The sequence below is a fragment of the Scyliorhinus torazame genome, chromosome 2 (genome assembly GCF_047496885.1).
Source record: "Scyliorhinus torazame isolate Kashiwa2021f chromosome 2, sScyTor2.1, whole genome shotgun sequence".
In the NCBI taxonomy this organism is placed as follows: Eukaryota; Metazoa; Chordata; class Chondrichthyes; order Carcharhiniformes; family Scyliorhinidae; genus Scyliorhinus; species Scyliorhinus torazame.
In genome coordinates, this window is record NC_092708.1 from 139,699,964 (window position 1) to 139,719,643 (window position 19,680).

The following is a 19,680-nucleotide window of genomic DNA, read 5'->3' on the forward strand; positions in this document are numbered from 1 at the left end:
GGGCCCGCCTCATCGCCATGTACCAGCCTCCCGTACCAGCCTCCCCGAACAGGCACCGGAATGTGGCGACTAGGGGATTTTCACAGTAACATCATTGAAGCTTACTTGTGACAATAAGCGATTTTCATTTCATTTCATTTCATGTGCTCCTGCAAGGCACATGCGTGACGCATGGTTGGATTGCAGGTTGGGATGGTGGAGGGGTGGTGTGGGGGAGATGGGGTGGTGTGGGGGATGTAGGGTGGTATTGGGGAGGTGGGGCGGTGTGGGGGAAGTGGGGTGATGGGGTAGTGTGGACGTGGTGGGGTGCTGGGGTTGGGGTGGTATGGGAGAGGTGGGGTTGTGTGGGAGTGACCGGTGGTGGGATGCAGTGTGGGTGACGGCGTGGTGTGGAGGTTGGGCAATGCTTGCCGTAGGGACACTGAAACTCAGTGGCGGCTCATTTGATTCCGAATGCCGACCTCCGCCTCAGCAACGGCCCTCTCTCTGGGACCATCGACCACGTGCACTGCCCCACCGCTCTGTCAAAGTGAGGGACCGTAGGTCCAGTGGGCCCCTTCCAATCTTCTCTCTCTCCCTGTCCCACACACCCGTAACTGCTCCCCCCCCACCCCAAGGGCGACCAAACCACACAGATGGCAGTCTGCTCGCACCCCACTCTGCACTATATGCCAGCACTCATACCACCGGCCATGACCGGGTGCCTTGTTCACAAAGGCCACCAGCTGCTCATTCCCTGTGCTGCCCGCATCCGACTGCCTGGCACCATGCAATTTCTCTCGCCCCGGCACTCCCCTCAGGAGAAGGCGGTGCACAACCACATTGACTGTACATTCACATATGTCCACCTCATTGATCTTTATCTAATGCCTATAAGGTGCTACTCCTCATAAGTCTTTTGCATTTGATTTTTATCTAAACTGCCTTCTAAATGTGGTACTGGGAAGAGACGCACCTTATTTGGGCCTCGTGAATACTGGCTGCTGCTGTCTCTGGAAAGACTTCAACCTGTTGCTGGACATCTCGCATCCTATTTGGTTTTGTTAACTTCGTTTTACTGCTGTTGCTAGGCAAATTCATGACAAGTGCTGTTTGGGTTGGTAGGCATTTTTTATATGGCAGACATCCAGAACCAGAATGATCAGTTGACAGGTTGATCTTGATTGAGGAAGGAAGGTTGGATGTCATGAGAGTGCTATGGTTTTGGTGTCGTGTTATGAATTCTTCAGCATCCACCAGAACAGACTGACAATTTCAATCCTTATCCAAAGGTTTGTATTTATTTACATGTATAAAACGCTCATATCTTATTTTTAATCATATTAGTGCTAAATTCCTAGCTGCCAGCTCAGTAATGACGATTGGGGCATTGATCTATGAATAAGTTGAGACTCTAATAAATGATGTTGACATAGCAGCTCTAGAATTTGAAAGAAAAAAAGTGAAAAAGCTGTCAAGAAGTTTGCAAATATGATAAAAAACGTCCCTCTCTACCTTTAGTGTCACAAATTAACACTAGATTCATTCTGGCTGTGTGTTTGAAGGTCAAGGATTGGGAAGTGTTGGGACCATTAAGAATAATACAGTAGTTGAAAAGGCTGATTGCTGCAAACAGGTTATTAAAGAAGACGTTGGGTGAAAATATTCACTGATTATATTTTCTTTTTGAGTGGACAAGAGCCTTGATTCAGTTCAAATCGTGCGATTATGTTTGCACATTAACTAATCACAATTTTTTTGTACCAGGATTTCTGTAACGTCACTCAATTCTGCCTTGACAGGAAAAGCTCACTGATTATTTCAGAGCTGATAGTTGTAATTTAGCAAAATTATTTAATCACTTCTACAGCTTTTCTAATCAAGATTCTGAACAGGATTACTGTAGTATCTTCCTGTTCTGCTGACCTCCAAATTGGCTGTGATCTAATTCAACACTGTTCGTTAGATTGGAGTAGCAGCCAGAGATGTTTTTGATTTTTCACGAGAGTAATGCTTGAAATTACTATACTGCTTCAATTAGCTTACAATATTTTGACTCAAATATGTTATTACATTTTATTTGGAGCATGGCAATACATTTCAAAGTTAGAGAAGCAATTTATAGACTTCAACATGTGCGATGCAGGAGACGACTGGGCAGTGATCAGGATGGCAACTGTTGCTGTGTGATCTGTATGGTATTTTGATTATTGGGCAGCACGTTAGGACAGTGGTTAGCACAGTTTCTTCACAGCGCCAGGGTCCCAGGTTCGATTCCCGGCTTGGGTCACTGTATTTGTGGAGTCTGCACGTTTTCCCCGTGTTTGCGTGGGTTTCCTCCACATGCTCCGGTTTCTTCCCACAAGTTCTGAAAGATGTGCAGGTTAGGTGGATTGGACATTCTGAATTCTCCCTCAATGTACCCGAACAGGTGCTGGAATGTGGCTGACAATATTGAATTCTTTACCCGTCAGTCTGGCCTCAATAAAACTCGAGATGGATTTGTAGGTATAGTATTATTTATTTTTAACCAACTTGCAAAGCTGACTCGCTCCACAGAGATTCAAAACACACAAACGGTCTCCTGGAGCTCCAGAACCGAGTGCTATCGGAGACAAAGAAATCTTTACAAATCTCATTCAAATGGCATCAAGTTTCACATGCAAGATTCCCATAGGTCATCCTATACACCTCCTGACCTGGCCATATATCCTGATTGGCTCACTTCGCATTCCTTAACCCTGGGCCTCTTGTTACCCAGCATCCTTTTCCCCATCCATGCCATGCTTTCTGAATCCCTTTGCCCTTTGTTTGTGAACTCACTACTGTCAGACTAGCTTACATCTACATTATTGTAACTAATATTTGAACTAACTATTTTATATCACATTCGTTTGTTCAATTCCTCATGGCGACTGGTTTTTTTTCACAGTAACTTTATTGCAGTATTGACAATAAAGATTCTTAATAATTATTAAATTATTGCTCTGGTTCAGAATAGGTAAAGCAGCACAGGTTGGGGATTGAACCTGAGATCTTCCTGCATTATATGGCTGACATATATTTAATCAAAGATCAGTTATATGCCTGTAAATTATTCCATATTTTGTTCACCTTTACTGTAAATATAACGTCAATTTTAAAAAAAATACACTGAAGAGGAAAGAATGGGCAGCCCCCCACAAAATGGACACGGGGATTGTGATACACGATTAACCCACACCCATTTGGAGTAACACAGGCAGCACACAATCGTTTCGCTGCCTGCTAATGTAGCCCGCCGGAGGTGCAAGAGACTGAATTCCGAGATGAACCAGAGATTGGTAACGAAGAAGCACGCCCACTTAATCTCATACTCGCAGCCACCAGGTCAGATGCTGGCACTGTGCAAATCTTTGAGGGTAATATGGTGGAATCTGCATGTGGTGAGTCACTGGACATGGGTGGGCGATAGCCAGGCCAGGGGCAAAGGATAGCGCAGGTGCCAACTCCTCAGTAGGTGAGGTCATATACAAGTTCTGCTGTAAAGGACTCAGATGAGGATGTCATTGTGGCAGCTTTGAGAAAAAGGTTGTTGGTTATGCACGCAGAAATAATAATAATACTCTTTATTAGTGTCACAAGTAGGCTTACATTAACACTGCAATGAAGTTACTGTGAAAATCCCCCAGTTGCTACACTCTGGCGCCTGTTTGGGTACACTGAGGGAGAATTCAGAATGTCCAATTCACCCAACAAGCATGTCTTTTGGGACTTGTGGGAGGAAACCGGAACCCCCCCTTATGAAACCCACGCAGGCACGGGGAGAACATGCAGACTCCGCACAGACAGCGACCCAAGCCGGGAATCGAACCCGGGTCCCTGGTGCCATGAAGCAACAGTGATAGCCACTGTGCTACTATGCCGGCCATATGCCTACCTCATGGGCTGGCTGTAGGCAGCTTCCTGTCACTATCAAGGAACATGGAGGAGTCTGGCACCAACTGGGCATAGGGCTTTGTGCAGAACCTGGAGTGCATCTTTTCACTGTGAAAATGGTGGCCAGCTCCATGAAAATACTTGTGACCAAACACTGATGCAACATCTGAAGCTGATTTCTCAGCTTCCATTGAAGTACAAGCAGAAACCATCCAATGTTTAAGTGCTACAATGGAAATTCATACTGAGGTAATGAATTCTCAGTTGAAAGCCGCCTTGGTGAATGTTTACCTGAAGATCGGAGGCTGAATGTTCTTGACTGCTGAATCATTCCCTGACTGGAAGGGAACACTCCTGTCTGCCGATTGTTGCGCGTTGTCCGTTCATCTGTCTTTCAAGACACACAATGCAGAATCGTCGTGCAAAAACTGGTAGCCAGGTTCCGCATGCATGAGGATGGACTCAACCGGGATCTTGGGTTCCTGTCACATTACATGTAACCCCTACCATACTGCCCAGGTTTGCAGAATCCTACTAACTGTCCTGGCTTGAGACAATTCACACCTCGATTACCTGTGATTATCACTCACTCCACTCACATTGTTTGTTCCTGTAAAGACTCACATTCCAACCATTCTTCAAATTCCAATCTGTAATTATCTTGCGATTGTGTCTCTCCTATACATGCTGTGATTGTGAACCTGCCTCCACTTCACCTGATGAAGGAGCAGCGCTCTGAAAGCTTGTGGTTTCAAATAGACCTGTTGGATTTTAACCTGGTGTTGTGAGACCTCTCTGATTCCTGGAAGCAAGTCAAGTCAGCACAGCTGAATAAGAGGCAGGACAACTTCTCCCAGCTAAACTGCAAAACCCTGGAATTTCAAAACCAACTATTCAACTGCAGAAGTCAACACTACTGGAATTATGAATCTCAAATGGCCACAGCATTTCACCATCTACTCCTCACAGACAAGTCAAAGACTAATTCAGATATATTTTTCTGAACTTATTTTTTCCCTCACTTCTCATTCCTCTCTGTGAATATGTTTTTAATTTTTTTTCCTTGCGTTTAGTAGCTAATAAACTCACTGGTGAGATTTTCCACCTCCAGCGCCATGTTTTGTGTTGACAAGGCGGCCTGCTATTGGCCGGTGGCACGATCTTCCAGTCCCACCGCTGTCAATGGGTTTTTCCAATGTTCACACCCACGACAGTGGAGGGTCATCGTCGGAGGGACCGGCTGATCATACCTGTGGGAATGGTCGGAAAGGTTCAGCCCCTCATTATTTAACTCAAAAAGGCTGGTTAAATTAGCTCCTTTTAAAACATAAATACATTGGGAACGGGTAAAGGGATCTGTAAGGGAAGGGATCCTTTTTGATGTAATCTTGTGACTAATCACGGGCGTTGAATAAAAAAAGAGAGTCAGTCATGCCTCCTCACCCAGGGGCATATAAAGTTTGGGATATCCCATCCAGAATTTAACAAATTCAGGCTTGTGCCGAAGCAGTTCCCACAGAGAGGACAGAGGATAACAAATCGAGGGATATTGTCCATGATAACAAGGGGACCAGTCACAGCACTGTCACTCTCTGATGTAGAAGTGGAAGGTTAACTGGGAAATAACAAGTTCACATCACCTTAACATTCACGAGCAGCATTGCCCTCACCATGCTTGGAGGCTGTAGGTCTGCTTCGCAAGTTGGTAGAATTCTGTGAGCACCTCTTCCCTCAATCCCTGCTAATGCACACACTGCTCCTGACTGAGGTGGAGGTAAGAGACGTGCTCCTGGAAGACCTTTGATGGATAAAGCCTACTGCTGAAAAATACCCCCCCACCCAACTCCTTTTCCCTCCTCTGTCAGAATCTTTACTTATTATTTGCTGTTTCTGCACCAAATCCCTCTTATGCTGCAGCCCAGGGGAAATGGTCACTACGGCCCCCGTTACTGGGTGAGGTGATCTGCTCAAAGTCCTTGCAGTCACAACCAGCACTTTCCCACTGTTGTGCAAAGGTTGCCAGCAGACTTCACCAACTGTAACCAACTCCTCAAAAGACCCAGCTCTTCCCTAAACTCAAACATAAACAGCAGAAGCTAATCACCAAACCTGTGCTTTGAGGGTGGGGCGGTGGAGTGAATCTTTTCCAATAGCTGAAAGCATATTCAACTGTGTGTATTTAAGAAAGGGTGTCAACTAAAGCGTGAAGTCCAAAATGGCAGCTCTGGGGCGTCATTCTCCGACCCCCCGCCGGGTCGGAGAATGGCCGTTGGTTGCCGTGAATCCCGCCCCCGCCCCCGCCGAAGTCTCCGGTACCGGAGATTAGGCGGGGGCGGAAATCGGGCCGCGCCGGTTGGCGGGACCCCCCGTTCAATTCTCCGGCCCGCATGGGCCAAAGTCCCGCCCAGAAATTGCCTGTCCCACCGGCGTAAATCAGACCTGGTATTTACCGGCGGGACCAGGCGGCGTGGGCGGGCTCCGGGGTCCTGGGGGGGGGGGGGGGGGGCGCGGGGCGATCTGACCCCGGGGGGTGCCCCCACGGTGGCCTGGCCTGCGATCGGGGCCCATCGATCCGCGTGCGGGCCTGTGCCGTGGGGGCACTCTTTCCCTTCCGCCTCCGCTACGGCCTCCACCATGGCGGAGGCGGAAGAGACTCTCCCCACTGCGCATGCGCGGGAAACTTTCAGCGGCCGCTGACGCTCCCGCGCATGCGCTGGGAAACTGTCAGCGGCCGCTGACGCTCCCGCGCATGCGCCGCATTTCCACGCCAGCTGGCGGGCAACAAACGCCATTTCCGCCAGCTGGTGGGGCGGAAATCCCTCCGGCGTCGGCCTAGCCCCTCAATGTTGGGGCTAGGCCGCCAAAGATGCGGAGCATTCCGCACCTTTGGGCCGGCGCGATGCCCGTCTGATTTGCGCCGTCTTTGGCGCCAGTCGGCGGACATCGCACCGTTGGGGGAGAACTTCGCCCCTGGTGTCAAATCAGTGTTACCTCTGATTGATAACATAATTGATCTGCTGATCATACTTCCAGGGGCAGCACGGTAGCACAAGTGGATAGCACTATGGCTTCACAGCGACAAGGTCCCAGGTTCAATTCCCCGCAGGGTCATTGACTGTGCGGAGTCTGCACATTCTCCCCGTGTCTGCGTGGGTTTCCTCCGGGTGCTCTGGTTTCCTTCCACAGTCCAAAGACGTGCAGGTTAGGTGGATTGGCCATGCTAAATTGCCCTTAGTGTCCAAAAAGGTTCGGAAGGGTTATTGGGTTACGGGGATAAGTTGGAAGTAAGTTCTTAAGTGGGTCGGTGCAGACTCAATGGGCCGAATGGCCTCCTTCTGCCTGTATGTTCTACGTATAATGCAGCGTTAACATGCTCACTAAAGTGTTCGGTGTGGGCCCCACTGCAAATGAGTGTATGGACACCATTTCAATACAAAACTAGCATGTGCAGTGCTAACACTATTGGCACTAAGGAGCTGTCTTTTACAGCCTCACTGCATTATACTAACCTCTTTAATAGTTAACACGATAAATTGGACATCTATATTTCAAAGTTATTTATAATTGGTCATGTTCCAATGTCTCATCTTTTCAGGGAGTTTTGCCAGTCGACAGATGATACTTTTTTCCAGCATTTTGCCATGGGATAATGGGTGTCTAATCAAAAGAAATATGAATTTTACCATCAAATATTTGACTTTGTGCTCAGTCCAGATAGCAAAAGGTTCATTTTTGGTACCGTGTTTTATTGCATTTTATATTAATACAGTGCAGGCTTGGGTGTGCCGATGGATTGACAATAATATTCATGCCAATTTATCTGCTTCTTGATTTTTAAATGGGTGAAATATTCAGCCACAAGATAGCTAGACACATCCTAGAATACAAATGTTGAATCCAATGGACAGAATTTAAACAGGGCAGGCAAAAGAAACAAAAACAGAAGAGTCATTGGAAATTGAGGTTCAATCGTTTATCAGAATTGACTGAATCTTACCATAAGAATAATGGGAAGCAGGGCATGAAGAGAGGCATATTGCAAAGGTCATTGGTAGAGTTCAAACTCTGGTTTGAACTTTAGCTCACAGATTTGTTTGTGGGTGTATCCATATAATTAAGAGTTCCATCCTACTGGTATTGTTTCCTGATAATACTAAGAGCCCATGGTTGTTTTCTACAAACAAAGGATCTTCCATCTGCAGTGTGCTTAATGACCTGTAAATCAAAATGCCATGGCTCATTGCCCTCCAGTTAACTGGTGCCATTAGCCTATCAAATAGTGCAGCGTGACAGAAACAGTTGGCCACAGTTATGAACTTGGAATTCAAGTTATTAACTGAATAGACCTATTGCATGGCAGGAATGGTGTAATCGATCTTACCAGCTTATAAGAATTTCAGTTCAACGTTGTTCAATTTTACTCAAAAGTTTCCCGTGAACGAGATAGATAATCACACCATTGTCATGGCAAAGACCACAGGACATTCAGTTCTTTGATGTTGTCTTGAATTATATGTTATGGTACCCTGGCAACCTTGTTGTTATTGCAAGAATGCTTCCTCTTCCTTCTCGATGAGATGATGCATACCTTTTTACCTTTTTACATTAGTAGTTATATATATTGAACACAAAATAACAATAGAACAAAGCTTTATATGTTGACAATACCTTTTGTTGTGCAAATCCATGATTCGTGCATTTTGGAGTGTAAATGTTGCCTTTAGAAATTAGAGTTTTAACTGTAGGAAGTGATAAAAGTAGCCCTGAGGTAGTTCAATTAAAAGAGGTTTGGAATCTATTACATCTTATGGGTCTTTTTGATTGAAGATGTTAACAGCTAGAAAGGTAAGCTCATAAAATTGGTAAGCTCATAAAACTGCAAGCGGGCTTACTTAGCTGAACAACTGGAGACAAGGGGCTGGATTCTTACCTGCCCCCTGCAAGAATGCCACAGGTGAGAGGTGGACAATGGAGAGGTCCATTTACCTCGGGTGGGATTCTCTGTTCGCCGGGTGGACGCAGCCGGAGAACACCGCCCCAGATGTGTGAAATCCTTGCAGTAAGGGCAGTCCAGAGGCAGGTATGTTTTGGGAGTTAAAGGTCAATTTGTCCAAACTCATTTGGTATACCCCGAAGTATTGTAAAATCATTTGTTTTCATCATCAAAGAAGGAATTCTAACAGAGGGATATTTTTAAAAGATATTTTATTGGCATTTTCCAATTTTTACAGTGTAACAGTTTCTTATTTACAAATTTTACACACCCTTCCCACCTTCTGCAGCGCACCCCCCCCACCCCCCCCCCCCCCCCCCCCCCCCCCCCCCCCCTGCTGATAGTCTTGCTCTTTCCTGGCACCACCTTTTGCCCTGGGCGTCATATTACTACATTCCACTCCTCTCTTCTGCAGTTCCTGTTGTTGTCTTTGTGGGTTCGGTGGGGAGGGCTTCCTGCCCCCTCCCCTCCTCCCTTTTTCCCCATGTCCCTCTCTGTGACTCACTTGGGTTCGCTCCTTGCCTCCCCTCCCCCTCTTTTCCTCTCCATTATGTGGGCTCTTGCCTGTTCTCTGCAGTCCCCCCTCCCTACTCTCTTCCTAGTCACTATTAGCTTCGAACAGATCTTGGAACAGGCTGATGAATGGCCCCCACGTTTTTGTGGAAGCTCTCGTCTGACCCTCAGATGGTGTACTTGATCTTCTCCAGGTGGAGAAATTCCAACAGGTCTACCAGCCAGGTCTTCCGTTAGTTTGTCCAGGGTCACGAGTCTGTCCCCATGTAAAAGTCCCTGACTGCTAGCGTGCCCTGTCCTGTCTCCATTTTCTGAAGGTGGCGTCGAGCATGGCTGACGGGAATTTGTGGATGCCGCAGATTGGGGCCCTGGAGCACATCCCGGTTCAACTGAAATGCTGCCTTATTTGGTTTCATGTCCTCAATGTGGCTATCACCACTGGGCAGGATGTGTATTTTGCCGGAGGGGTGCTGCCGTGACGAGGGCCGAAGAGTCGTTCCCTTGCAGGAGGATTGCAGATTCGTGTCCAGTCATGGGCTATCTGGATCCTCAGGTAGCAGAATTTGCTTTGGGCTAGTTTGAATGGTTGTCCTCCCAGCTCTGTCCCTCCCCCGCTCATGTTCACTGGGAATACTTCACTCTTGCTCAGGTTGAGTTTGTAGCGGAGACGCCACAAACTCTTTCAGGAGCTTCAAGATTACTTTCAGACCGGTCTGTGGGTTCAAGATGTAGAGGAGCAGGTCACAATATCACTGTCTCATAGAGTGAGACTGTGCTCTCTGCCGCCTCTTTGGATGCCCTTCCAACCTTTTGCGTCTTGCAATGCGATCGCCAGGGAATCAATTGCCAGGGCGAACAATGGCGGGGACAATGGGCCAGCCTGCCTTGTGCCTCTGTGTAGCTGGAAGTATATAGAGCTGGTGGTGTTGGTCTGAACACTCGCCTTGGGGGCTTGTACAGTGGTTTCACCCATTAGGTGAACTCCGTCCCTAGCCCAATCAGCTCCAGTACTTCAATGATGTACTTCCATTCAACTCTGTCGAAGGCCTTTTCTACGATCACCTCTGGTGTTCTCTCCCCGGGGGTTAATTATTACATTTAGAAGCCACCTGATGTTCGCAGTTGGCTGTCTACCCTCGACAAAGCCGGTCTGGTCCTCTGCGACCACCTCTGGCACGCAGTTCTCCAGTCTCTTAGCCACGATTTTTGCGAGTATCTTCGCGTTCACATTGAGCAGCAAAATGGGTCGATATGATCCACATTACGTTGGATCTTTGTTTTTTTTGGGTCAGTGATATTGTGGCCTGTGCTAACGAGTCCACGAACACTCCCGTAGGTGTGGGGCCAGTGCTGTTGTGAATTTTTTATAGAGTTCTGCCGGGAACTTATCGGGTCCCGGCGCTTTCCCTGCCCCCATGGAGTTGATGGCCTCTCTATGACCTCTCCCAATCTTATTGGTGCTTCCAGCTCCCTCCATCTATCGTCCGCCACGACTGGCATGTCCAGTCCATCAAGGAACCGTTTAATCCCCATGTCCCCATTGGGGGGTGGTGCTCGGAGGTGTACAGTCCTCGGTAGAAGGTCTCAAATGCTTGATTGACCTTTTTTGGTTCGGCTACCAGTCTGCCGCTGTATCCTTCACCTGCAATATCTCCCTCGTGACTGCCTGCTTTCTAAGTTGGTGAGTCAGTAAGCGGCCAGCTCTCCATGCTCACAAAAGGTCCCCCGTGTCTGGCAGAGTTGGTACACTGCTTTCCTGGTGGATATCAGGTTAAAGTCCATTTGCAGCTTTTTCCTCTCCACCAGAAGCTCTACGGTCAGGGCCTCGGATTACTTTCTGTCCAGCTCCAGAATGGAGTCAATCAGTTGTTGCCTATTTGCCCTCTCTTCCCTGTCTCTACGAACTTTATTGACTATAATCTCTCCCCTAATCACCGCTTTCAGCGCCTCCCAGAACTTGGAAGGTGAGACTTCCCCGGTCCAGTTGTTAGTAATGTACTCGCCTATGGCCTGTAATAATTGTTGGCAGAAGACCTCGTTGGCCAAAAGGTTCGTGTCCAACCTCCATGTGCATCGTTTGGCAGGCATGTCTCCAATCTCACATCCATGTAACGTGGAGCATGGTCGGAGATGACTATTGAGAAGTATTCCGCCCTTACTATTTCTGGAAGCACCGATTTCCCCACTGAAAATAAGTCAATCTGTGTGTATATCTTGTGCATCGGCGAAAAGAACGGGAATTCCTTCTCACCGGGGTGTAGGAACCTCCAAGAGTCCACTGTCCCCCTCTGCTCCATGAAAGATCCCAGCTCCCTAGCCATGCCTACTTTTTTCTCTGTTGTGGGGTTTGATCGGTCAGTCGATCGGTCCTGTACACAGCTGAAGTCCCCCCTCCCCCCCCCCTACCATGATCAGTCGGGGTGTGTCGTCGGGGATTTCCGCCATGGTCTTTTTATGAAATCTGTGTAGTCCCAGTTGGGCGCATACACGTTTGTCTCTTGCAGGAAGACTATGTCGGTTTTCAAACTTCTCAAGTAGGTGAAGACACTGGACCTTTTCACTGGGCCATTGAGACCCATGACATTCCAGGTGATAATCCTGGTGGGGGGGCTCTGTACATACTTCTACATCTTCCTGTGGGATCAACCATACTTACCTGGTGGATGCGCCCCTGTTAGGGGGCCGTCCAAAATGGCCACGGTCGTCATTCTCATGATGAGGCCGGGCCCCTGCGCTCCGAGGTTTCCCTTTATCCAGGGGGCACCCAACATGGCCGCCGACTGTTTGTACGCCACATGGGTAAACCCCTGCACTCCAGGGTCTCCCTTTGTTTAGGGACCCTCCAAAGTACCTGCTTGCGGTGCCAATTGTTCCCTCAACCTGCACCTTACCTGCCAAAGCCAATCTGCACACCAACCCTTTCTTCCCTTTGTGTTCCTACACCCTTGCCACCTCTGCCCCTGCCACCATCCCCGCTCCCTATGACGCACCCTCACCGTCACCACCTATGCATTCCCCCTCCCTATTCCTGCATCCCCAACCCCCTAGCCAGGTGCTCCCTCCCTGCTGGGAGGTGTGTCGCAGCCCCCTTCACTGTCTTTCTTCCTGTGCTAGCTATCCGTGCTAGTGTGGTGGCCCTCCTCCCAGGGCTGATCTTACCCCTATCTTATGCCCACTGTCTGTTTGCTCCCTCTGCCTATGCCTCACCCTCACCTGCATTCCTCTGCTCTCACCCTTCCCTGTGACCCGGTCTTTCTGGTCAGAGTGAGGCAGCACAGTCCTGCTCGAACATATCAAGTGTCCAGGAAGTCTCTTTCTCTTTCTCTTTCCTCTTCTGTTCCACCTTCATCACTGCCTCGCCTGCCCCTTGTCAGGCCGTTTGTCCGCACAAATTTGTCAGCCTCCGCCGGGGTATTAAAGTAATGCTCCTTGTTCTGGAACGTGACCCAGAGGCTGGCTGGGACCGCATTCTGAATCTTACCCCGTTTTTATACAGGCCGATTTTGCCTGATTAAATTCGGCCCTGCATTTTGCCAAGTGCACCCCAATGTCCTTCCCAGTTACTCGCTTACCCGGTTATTTGATCTGTCCTGCCCGCCTCAGGATCCTCTCAAGATCCTTGTATCGATGTAGCTTCATGATGACTGCCCTCGGTTGTTCCCCCTCCTTGGCTTTCGGCCTGAGTGTCCTGAGCGCTCTGTCAATCTCCAGGGGCGGGTTGGCGAAGCTATCTCTCCTGACTAGGTTGTCCAGTATTTGGCGATGTAGCCCGTCGGGTGCCTGCCCTCAATACCCTCTGGCAGGCCCACAATCCGAATGTTCTGGCATCGGGAACGGTTCTCATGGTCCTCAACTTTCCCTTTTAAACTCTCTTGGGCCACCACCAACCATTTGACTTCTGGCTCCAGGGCGAGGATCTTATCGCTCTGGTCTGTCGATGCTTTCTCCAATTCGTGGATCGTTTTTTCTTGCACTACACCTTCTTCCCCAATCCATCTATTGGTTTTTGCATGGTGACCATCTCCTCTGTCACCATGACCTTGACCCCCACCTGGATTTTAAACTTTATCACCTCTTTCGTGGTGGTCAGTTCCTTCGATAAGGAATGTCTTCCATCCGTCTCCTGGTGGTGGTGGGGGGGAGGCCTCCCTCTCTCTTGGGTGGCCAGGGCCCCCTCACCTCGTGGGTCCATCGGCTTGTCCGCCTGCTGCACGTGGCCTTTTCCGCCTCTTTCTTAGAAATTACAGTGCAGAAGGAGGCCATTCAGCCCATTGAGTCTGCACCTGCCCTTAGAAAGAGCACCCCACTTAAGCCCCACGCCTTCACCCTTTCCCCTTTATCCCCAGAACACCACCTAACCTTTTTGGACACTAAGGGCAATTTAGCATGGCCAATCCACCTAACCTGCACATCTTTGTGCTGTGGGAGGAAACCGGAGCACCCGGAGGAAACCCACGCACACACGGGAGAACGTGCAGACTCCACACAGACAGTGACCCAAGCCGGGAATTGAACCTGGGACCCTGGAGCTGTGAAGCAACTGTGCTAACCACTGTGCTACCCAAACCCTGCTCTTCTGCTGTCCCTTCGACCCCTCGAGCTCCCATTTACTAGCATTCTGGTTCTATTCCTTTCTTTTCTCGGTTCAGGTGGAGTTGCTTTTGAATTTTCGTGCAAAATTCACCAAGACGTGCCTATTTGGTTATGGTCTGGAGGAGAGCCACCACCCCCGGAAGTCCTAACAGAGGGATACTTAATGTTATGGCTCATTGCTCTCCTTCCAAAATACCCATCTTCCAAAATTCGTAATATGGCGACTCGGGGCTTTTCACAGTAACTTCATTGTAGTGCCAATGTAAGCCTACTTGTGACAATAAAGATTATTAAAAAATTACTTAGAAAATATCAAATGGATTCGGCAAAGGGTGGAATTTTCCCACAAAATGGCAAATTGTCAGGTTCTTACTGAAAACCGATGTGTTCCTCCCCGTTCCAGTCAGGTTTTCTCTCCAGTTATTTTGATACTAGGAAATAAAACAGGGGGGCGTGTTCTCCACCATCACTCTGGTGGGGCGGGGCCTCTTAGAGACAGCAGGCCCAGTTATACATAGATCAGTATGCCCTTGTTAAAGGGCACTTCACTCTCAAAGTGAAAGTAAAGGCCCCCCTACCACCATCGCCGGGGTTTCAGTGCCCCCCCTCCCAGCACCATCACTGGCATCCCAAATGTGGGAACCTCCCCATAGTGTAGAAGATTGTAGTTTAGTCGGGCAGTATGGTTGGCACGGGCTTGGAGGGCCGAAGGGCCTGTTCCTGTGCTGTACATTTCTTTGTTCTTTGTTCTTTGTATAGGGTTCCCTGGAGGCCCCACTCCTTGACAGTGCCCTTGGCCCTGCCCCTTGGCCACACTTCCAGGCCATATCCCTGGCAGTGCCAACCTGGCAGTGCCACCCTGCTGTGCGAGGTTGGCAATGCCTCAGTGCTAAGGGGCAGTGCCAGACCACTGCCTTGCCAATTCCCAGACCACCCGGGGGCTACACTGGTCTCTGCGCCTCTGGGTGGTCATCCCGACAGCTGGAGAGCAGCAATTATTCTGTTGATTTATGTTACAACACCGGTGAGGATGGAATCATCTGAAGCCTCCGGAAGATATGGCTATTTAGGAATATTTAAATGCATGCAGATTGATGGTAATCAGGTTCACGCCCAGATTATGTTGCCATCATTCTGAGATGTCCCCTGCCCAAATCCCATTATGGCCCTCTCACAAGAGTTAACGACCATAACAGGATTTGTGCCCACAGCGAATGGGCCTGGGAACTCCCCCCAAAAGTCAACATGGGTTTATGAAAGAGAAATCATGTTTGACAAACCTAGTGCAGTTTTTTGAGGGCGTAATTAGTAGAATAAATAAGGGTAATCCAGTGGATGTGGTGTATTTGGTATTTGAGAGAGCTTTTGATTAAGTCCCACCTAAGAGATTAGTGTGCAAAATTAAAGTGCATGGGATTGGTGCTAATGTATTAGCATGGATTATGAATTGGTTAGCAGACAGGAAACAGAGAGTAGGAATAAATGGGTCTTTCTTGAAGTGGCAGGTGGTGATTAGTGGGATCCCACAGGGATCAGTGCTTGGACCTCAGCTATTCACAATATTCATTAATGATTTAGATGAGGGAACCAAATGTAATATTTCCAAATTTGCTGATAACACAAAATTTGGTGGCAATGTGAGTGGTGAGGAGGATGTTGAGAAACTTCAAGGTGATTTAGACAAGTTGAATGAGTGGAAAAATACATGGAAGGTGCCATGTACAACACGGATAAATGAGGAGGAATACATTTTGGATGGAGGAACAGAATGGCATTATTTAAATGGTGATATTAAATGGAAGATGTTGACAAACAAGGGACCTGGATATCCTCGTCCACCAGTCATTGAAAGCAAGCGTGCAGGTACATCCATCAGTTAGAAGGTGTAATGTCATTGGAGATTAGGGAGGTCCTCTAGTTTCAATTTATCTGGATGTTTTTTGAGAAAGTCAATTGCAGCTTGTACATAGTGTGTGCAGTTTGCAGTTCACTGAGAGGATAGTCAATTAGCAAATGACAGTTAGTAGGCCTGTACTGCAGCAGGGGAACAGCTAACTTCATCATTCATCTCATGGAATGTGGGTAGGGCGTAGCTTCAGTTCAGGTTTCATGAGGAAAATGAAGCTGGAAGGTTGCTTAGTTTGAAGCGACTGAAACAAAATCTACTGTGGTCCTCACAGAATCTAGTGGCAAAAGAAAACAACCAACAGTAGGCATAGAGAAGGCAACCAGAACAAGGGACTAAGGCATTTGCAGTCAAAGGTAGTAAATTAAAGTCTTACCTCTGAGACAAGCTGGAACTGAGAAGAATTAAAGTACTTTCCAGAGGGCTGTGGCACGTTATGGGTGGTCCCTGCAGACCTAATCAACTTTAAGATTGAAGTGGCTTGGGGGAAAGCAAGAAATTAAAGCGAGTCCATTACATACAAAGTTATAACTTAACTACTGTTAAGACTTCTTGTTTTGTCGAATTATTTTATATTCAATTACATTCTATGTTTGATTAAACATGTGGAATCTTGTGGTGCCTTTTATTGGTTAGACCAAGATGTTTGGATTCCTTTTTGGATGTTAATGGTCCCTCACCAGATTGTAACCTTTTTAAAAATGTTGGCATATTGCCTGTTGGAAAAGGAGGCTAAGCATTTCTAAGACGTGTTTCTGATATTGCAAATGGACTGGAAGAGCTATTGGGGTGCATGGAGGTACATAAAGATCATTGACTGGTATTGATCCAATAAAATGAGCCATGTTGTAATTTCTGAATTTTAACTACTTGCTTGTCCAGCTCAGAGCTGATGAAAAGAGAATTGTTTCTTCGCTAAACCCAAGAACAGCAAAATCAAAGCCTGACTTCTCGAGGTCATCATTAGACGTTCTGATGAAGAACTGAATAAATGCGACTTTGTGAAAATCTGATTGTTATTCATTTCATTTAAGAATATCGGCTATGCTCAGATGAATATCATACACTGTCTGGCTGATACAGGCCACATAGACTCATGTGTCTAAATGATTTATTATCTGCAAGTGAAATTACACAGACTTGTACATTATAATTTCAGAATATAACATGTCCTCAGCCAAAACTAAGCCTGTCTTTCTCCTTTGTCATGTTCTAGACTTAACAATTGAGCAAAAATTAGCTAACATCAACGTCTTGTCGGGAACCCCACCAGCCTTTTGGAGACAGGCTTAGAGGTTGGAGGGGTGAAACAATGGTGGCAAAAAGCATCAGGAAGCAAGGCCGACATACTCTTGCCACCAGGTGATGGCAACAGTTTGACGACAGCTGCTGACTGGAAGCTGTCAATTAATTCATTAAAATTGCCTGCTATGATGGGTTTTATTAATTCCCGGGAGTGGAGACGTTTATAATCTATATCAATAAATTTACAAGCACTTGAAGCCTGACTTCGGAGCAATCTTAAATTTCACTTTAATCTTATTAGTAACACATTTCCCAAATTCTACAGTTCTGGCCAATAAGAAATCAACCAACATGCATTATGAAAACGCTTGAAAGTTTCCATTTTGACACCAATAAAAGATTGCAGGATCTTCTTTTAATTGAACACCCCCCTACTTTCAGCAAAACAGATTGGACCAAAAAATATCCATATATGTGGCATCATTCAAGCCATAAATCTATGCATTTCATTTACATAGTTTCCACTTAGCATTGATTGCCTCTTTAGGTGCTTTGGAAATACTTCTCTCTGAAGCATTTTAGGGCGGCACGGTGGCACAGTGGTTGACACTGCTGCCTCACAGCACCAGGGACCCTGGTTCAATATCGTCCAGCACAGAATTTGGGATCACTCCCACAGATCAATCGATAGGGACCATACACGTAATTCATTTGAAATTACTTCTTTACATGAACCTCACATAAACTAATCTCTTCAATGAGCCTTGGAAATTCCACGGCAACTCCATTTGGATCCTTGAGCAGGTTTATTATTATTTGACAAGACGGATGAGCAAAATTGCCTGTGCAGCTTTAAGATGATTTGCCTTTTGCTATCTGATTCTTATTAGCTGATGCATTAATACTTCTTTAGCATTCTGATTAGAAACATTTTTTTTTGTTAAGTGTACACAATAATGCTTGGTTTGGTAAACTGCAGATCCACTGAATTTCCCAAAACATGCTCCATGTTTTGTTTCCTTTGTGCCTTTTTCATGGAAGGTTTACTTAACAACAACGTATTTCGCTGGAGATGACATCAATACTAATAAAGTATTAGTATTCCAGGTTCGAATCCTGGCTTGGGTCACTGCCTGTGCGGAGTCTACACGTTCTGCTCGTGTCTGTGTGGGTTTCCTCCGGGTGCTCTGGTTTCCTCCCACAAGTCCTGAAAGACGTGCTGTTAGGTGAATTGGACATTCTGAATTCTCCCTCAGTGTACCCGGACAGGTGCCGGAGTGTGGCGACTAGGGGATTTTCACAGTAACTCCATTGCAGTGTTAATGTAAGCCTACTTGTGACAATAATAAAGATTATTATTATTATTATTATTATTAATAATAATAAAGTGGCTCTCTCCGTTAAGGATTTAACCCACTTGGCCAAGTTAATGAAAGGGTTAAAAATTTAACTCAGCTAAAAATCCTTTGCAAAAAAGCAGAGACAACATCACACGCACATTAATTTCATACACATGCAGAGATGCAAAGGCCTTGAAAAAGCTTTTTCCAGCAGGCATTGAGCCTTATTTACAAGAAGCTGCACCTGATCCTCAAAAATCCTCTCAGATGAAGAGTCTCAGAAATATAACAGACAATAGTCCCATTATTCTAAAAGTGGCATATTTTCTTTCAAATAAGCTGTTACATTCACACAGGATCCAGACCTGCAAGAACTGCAAAGAAGGCAGATAGGCACAGCCACCAATTAGTCGAGAGGTAGGTCTCCTCAAATCTGAGACAAAGCAGAAACTATCCTGCATACTTTTGATTGGAAGTATAAACTCATTTGTTGTGTGTTTGAATATCTTGAATGTATTTTAAAGTTGATTTGAATCTTGCATTTACTTCTGGGTGGAGTTGTATTTTGCATTGATGGATTAGATTGTCTTACATTTAAACTTCATAATATTCCCAAAATTCTCTGGAATTCTTCATTGAAGGATTCTATGCTCTGAAGGAGATCAACTCTTCAGCTAGACATCTTTGCTACAATATGCCATGTATATTTTGTTCTGACATTTCTTTGTTTAGTCTACTCCTGGGAGGGATTTGCCAGAAGGCAATGGCCCGTAACTTCCTGCATCATTTGCAATTTAAGTTACTGGTGTGCCGCACATGTGCGGCGTGACAACCCAGAAGTTTGTGTATTCAGGTATGCGAGCTGGAAGTGCGCCACGTTTAAACTCTGGCTGTTTTTTCTTTGACTGGTTGAAGCCCTGCAGTGCCGAATGAAAATTCCAGCTGCAGTGCTAACTTGTGGCACTTACCTGGATATTTGTTGAGTTTTTACACTTTTTTATTTACACAGAAATGTTTCTTGCAGCGACTGGAGACATCTGGAAGCATTATTTTGAGAGGTTAATCATTTATATTATTGATGCTTAGCATTTATAAATATGTATAAATTGCAAATAAAATGAGTGAAAGAATGATTTTTAAAAAAACTTTGGTTTGTCATGAGGATGTTAATTCCATTAAAAGAATTATAATGG

The 19,680-nt window shown here is 46.5% G+C and overlaps 1 long non-coding RNA gene across 1 annotated transcript in view; it reads left to right on the forward strand.

Annotated features, from left to right (window-relative positions):
• Nucleotides 1-1,224: 1,224 nt before the first annotated feature.
• The window catches only part of LOC140407802 (uncharacterized), a 49,713-nt gene continuing 31,257 nt past the window's right edge, over nt 1,225-19,680 (forward strand). The window contains exon 1 of the long non-coding RNA XR_011939810.1: nt 1,225-1,271. This is a non-coding gene — a long non-coding RNA (uncharacterized lncRNA). The remainder of the gene's footprint in view (nt 1,272-19,680) is intronic.